Source organism: Pyrus communis, chromosome 1 (genome assembly GCF_963583255.1).
Source record: "Pyrus communis chromosome 1, drPyrComm1.1, whole genome shotgun sequence".
NCBI lineage: Eukaryota > Viridiplantae > Streptophyta > Magnoliopsida > Rosales > Rosaceae > Pyrus > Pyrus communis.
In genome coordinates this window covers 15,197,916-15,202,622 of record NC_084803.1, presented here as the reverse complement: position 1 = coordinate 15,202,622, position 4,707 = coordinate 15,197,916, and the positions used below count along the sequence as shown (strand labels likewise).

At 39.7% G+C, this 4,707-nt stretch overlaps 1 long non-coding RNA gene across 1 annotated transcript; it reads right to left on the bottom strand.

Moving 5' to 3' along the window:
• Nucleotides 1-2,485: 2,485 nt before the first annotated feature.
• Nucleotides 2,486-4,388, bottom strand: LOC137718235 (uncharacterized). The gene is made up of 2 exons (XR_011065861.1): nucleotides 3,258-4,388; nucleotides 2,486-3,037 (listed from the first exon to the last, which is right to left on the bottom strand). It is a non-coding gene; the product is annotated as an uncharacterized lncRNA (long non-coding RNA).
• Nucleotides 4,389-4,707: the final 319 nt, after the last annotated feature.

Below are 4,707 nucleotides of genomic sequence, written 5' to 3'. Positions count from 1 at the left end.
TAACAAGGCACAAATTCTATTTCTATTTTTTTTTCTCAGTTTATGAATTTAGGTCTGATTTCTTTTTGGGGTTTGGACCCTCAGAGCACTTCCAGCGTGGGAGCCCTCCCCCAAGGCTATTCACTATTTAATCCACCTAAGGAACAATAACTGCCATTAATAAACAGTAATCGCCTTTTGCATCTCCACCGTTGCATTTGAATAGCCCTGACAATTGGCAATAAAATATTAGTATTTTATTTATTTATAAAATAATATAAAATAATTTTATTTGTAATCCAATCCCAATTGGCAGCTCCTCTCTCGTCCCTCCCTCCCTCTATCTCATTCACTCTCCCAAATCCAATCCCAATTCGTTTTCTCAAGAATACAAAGAGGAGATTTTCTCTGCAAATTTGTGTGAGCTTTGAGAGGATGAAGGCTATGGAGGAAATTGTGGAGGAAAATGAAGTTAAGCCTTTGACTGCTGAGCAATTGGAGCTGTACGAGTCGCAGTCCGAGTTCGAGTTCGAATCCGATGACAAAGTAGACAAAGAGGAGGAGGACGCCGACGAGGATGAGGACGAAGAGGACCGACGATGACAAAGAAAAGGACGACCATGACGATGTTCAGGAGGTCGTACAGTTGTCTGGTGGCCCTTTGATTCACTCAGTAAGCGTCTGACATCAGCCCACGTCAGACAGCCTTTGGGCACTCGGGTCGGCACGAATCCACGGGCCTGGAGCTCGGGCCTACTCGGGCTCGCTCGCCAGCCAACACTGGACTTCCTCCCTCGGGCAATCAGGCCCTGTTCCGCAGCCTGTCCCTCGAGCAGTTGCTCCCGCTGGAGTTGCTCTCAATCTGCAAACAGTAATGTACAGGCCGTGTCAGGCTTATGCCTCCTTGCCTCCCCCAATCATTTACCAGCCCATTCTCTCTCCTTTAATTTTATGGCACCTGAGATAAAAGTCATGTGGTTTATTTTACGTGTTATAATAAATGTGAGCGATATGGTTGATATGTCACACTTCTAGATATATGAGAAAAAAAATTCACGTGTTATAATTTAAGTAAAACAATAACGTCACATGACCTTATTTCAAATCCACCGCACAATCCGCAATGAGAACTCAATCATATATATATTCGTTTGGATGGATTCTTTATGAAACACGAAAGGCTGGCAAGTGCTTTGCTGGTCATTTGAGAGAAACAGAGAAAGAAGGTATCAGTAGGTTAAAATTCGAAAGAAAACAACAACACTAAGACAAGATTTAAGCATAAATCTATGGCCCTCAAATACAAGAATCTTGCTAGGGTTTGCTGACTATGGTAATAATAATTGTAATTAGATAGGCTCTTCTAACCAAAATGGTCTGGTCCATCTAATCAAATAATCACTGGATTTCCTTATCATTTTGTGCACCATATACACCCAATTTTTAATTCACAGACAATGAAACATTTTGACACTTTTTTAATTCACCTTTTATTCTGAAACCAAAGCAATGATGGTAAACATTTTTGGGTTAAGAGGGGCGGCAGGCTGTTGGCAATTAGTGTCACAAAAGAGCCTAAACCTCAGGAGTTAAAAATGCCCCAAGTAGTTTTTGTATTACATGTTTTGCAGAACCTTGTTGGCAGGACGCAAACCTAGCAAACCCTAAATCAAAGACAAAGAGTAATGCTACACTCTTTGTTGCATTTTTTAGGGCACCCTTTTCTGCCTTTGCCTAATTGTGCATAGTTTTGTTCACTGAATAAACATAATAAGTAAATGTGGGTTATGTTAATTGGCCAAACTAATTCGTCTCTCTCTTCCAACTTAGCGTAGTTTAAAATCTCGTCCTGTCAAAAGTAAAATATTAAAAAAAGGCCCAATTGGATATCTGGAGACCATGTTTTCCCCAAATCCCCATTGTTACACACTAATTTCTTGGTTTGATGGCGAGTACGCTTCATGTAGTTGTATTTCTCGTGATTTAAGCTTGTAGGTTGTTTTACGTTTTGGTAGTTTTGCGGTGTGGGTTTGACATGAGATAAAGCTTACTTCTGGTAATGTGAGTTGTTTAGTTGTTTGTATAGCTTTTGCCTGTAGATTGTATTGATCTTATTGTTTTACTAACAATGTTAATGTAATTTTGAAGTCTATCTAATGAAATTTATTCTGATTAAAAATAATAAACGACGGAGTAAAGTTATAGGGTTCAATTGTGGTAACAAGTTGAAGGAGATGTATCATGTACCTTGACCTGACAAACAGGTCGTATTTGTCGTTTTTGTATTATATCTGTTATTTTAACGGATCATGTTGTGTCAAACCCATTACCATAATGAGTTCTTAACACATGACTCAATAACGATTCAACTCGTTAACTGATCGTGTTATCTCATATTAGGTTAATTGGTTCATAATTAATATAATGTACTATCGAGGAACCAGGATTAGAGAATTAGAACATATTAAGAGTCATGATATCCCTCTCAATTGTTAATGCAAATCCGAACAGACAAATACAATTTGGGGGCTTATTCTATTGCTTTTCATAAAATTCAAAGATACAAGATCGCAAAAGAGTAGACATGGTCCTGTCATCTGGATAACCTTTCTTAAAGCCCTTTTTGACTCAATTTGTATAAGCTATTATTTTATACAGCCACCCAATCACGAAAAGGGGGATTTTTGTACTTGTATGGATAGTAGCAGACAATTACAGCTCCACAGGAGTAGCTGTTCAACAACAAATAGCAGATAGTGTCTGATGCAAAATCCTTCGTTTGTTGGAGGATATCTGTCAAGAGGTAAAATGTTTGTCTGGAAGTGAATACAAAGTGGTGGAATTGAGCTTCCGGGGATTATTAATGCCGGTCATTTACTCTGGCTCCACTGGTTACTCAAACTGCTCCTGTAAATTGTAATTCTTTGCAGCATCACGAAATCTACTACAGAACTTACAGCCTATGGCTAGACATATGAAACTTCTGGTGGCTTCGTGTCCAGGGCCTTCCAATTGGGGATCTTGTCATTGTTGCGGTTCATCAGAAGAGTCATTTGACCTGGTGCAGTTAAAATCGATAGTGTTAGTGTGCTAGATGCAGCCTTCTTGCTTCATCAACGACGACTGTTGACAACTCAAACAACCTACAACAGCCAACGAAACTGGCATGCCATTATAACAGCCTACAACAGCCAACGAAACTGGCCGGCCAGAATAACAGCCTTACTTGCATAATAACAGTCAAAGAAAAATCAGAATTCACAATTCACATGACTAACCTTATTTTGAGAAGAGCATATCTAGCCGGATTACACATATAATATAGCACAAGTAGAGAAAACCATCATGATTAGATTTGGAGTAAATATAAGCATCATTGTGCAACAGGTTCTACTCTAACAACTCCATTGCAGCCAAGACATCCCCCTTCCGACACATTCCGTTCATCAATGAAGTGTATGTCACCGCATCCGGGAAATGACACGTTTCGACCATGATACCCAAATACTTGTTAGCCTCCATAATCCGCCCACGTTTCGATAACCCAAAAATCAAAGTATTATACGTAACAAGATCGGGCTCCACACCCTTCTCCTTCATTTTCTTCAGTACATCAGCTGCCTCTTTGCCTCCTTCGGAGATGTGTGGACCGTCGAATCGAGACCCAGGTCAAGTTCGTAAGGAGAGACCTGATTGTTCTCGGTATCGAAAACCCACGGATTCCGTTCGTATGACGAAGATGGACAATAAATTTGGTGGTCGTGAAAATTAGGGGTTACGGCATAGGAATGAGGGATTCGATGGATTCCTATGGAGTGCGTCGGATAAGGGACTGGTTTTTCATACTGAGAAACGTTGGTTAGGGGATGCCAGTGAAAGAATTCAGGCTAGGGTTGAAATGACTAATTGCATAAGCTCAACTCAATTAATTATGAGTGAATTATGTACTTCATTATATAGGCTTTACAAGATTACAGTGTATCTGTTATCAAGATTACAATGGAATTCAAATTACAAAAATACATAACAGAAAGCTAAGATATACGGTGATGATAGTGTCATGTTGAAGGAGGATTATGATTCTTCTCAATCTGTTGAAGACATCGTGTGTTATCCAAACTCTGTTTTGGAGTAGTTGAGCGGGAACCATATAATGCGGACTATATGGCTGAGTTGAGCAAATAATGTAAATGGCCAAGATCTTTCATTGAAAACATATGGCTGAGTTGAGCAATAAGTTGGTTGATGTGACATGAACTGTTGCCCATAACCAGGATATCATCAACATAAATAAGCAAATAAATTATCGTGGTGCCATGGAAACAGGTAAACAATGAGGAATTTGCCAGAGATGCCTGAAAGCCCAAGTGTTCAAAATGTTGAGAAAACAGTGAAACCAGGCACGAGGAGCCTGCTTCAAACCACATAAAGATTTATGCAAACGACAAACATGTGAAGGGTACTGAGGATCAACAAAGTCAGAGGGCTGGCGCATATACACTTCCTCCGTCAAAGAACCATGTAAAAAGGCATTTTGGACGTCAAGTTGGCGAATGGGCCAGTTGTAGTGCAGGGCAATGGAAAGAAGTAATCTGATAGTGGCATATGTGACAACGGAGCTAAAAGTTTCACTGTAGTCAATTTCGGCTTGTTGATGAAAACCATTTGCCACAAGACATGCTTTAAATCGTTATATGGAACCATCAAAATGCTGTTTAATTTTGTACA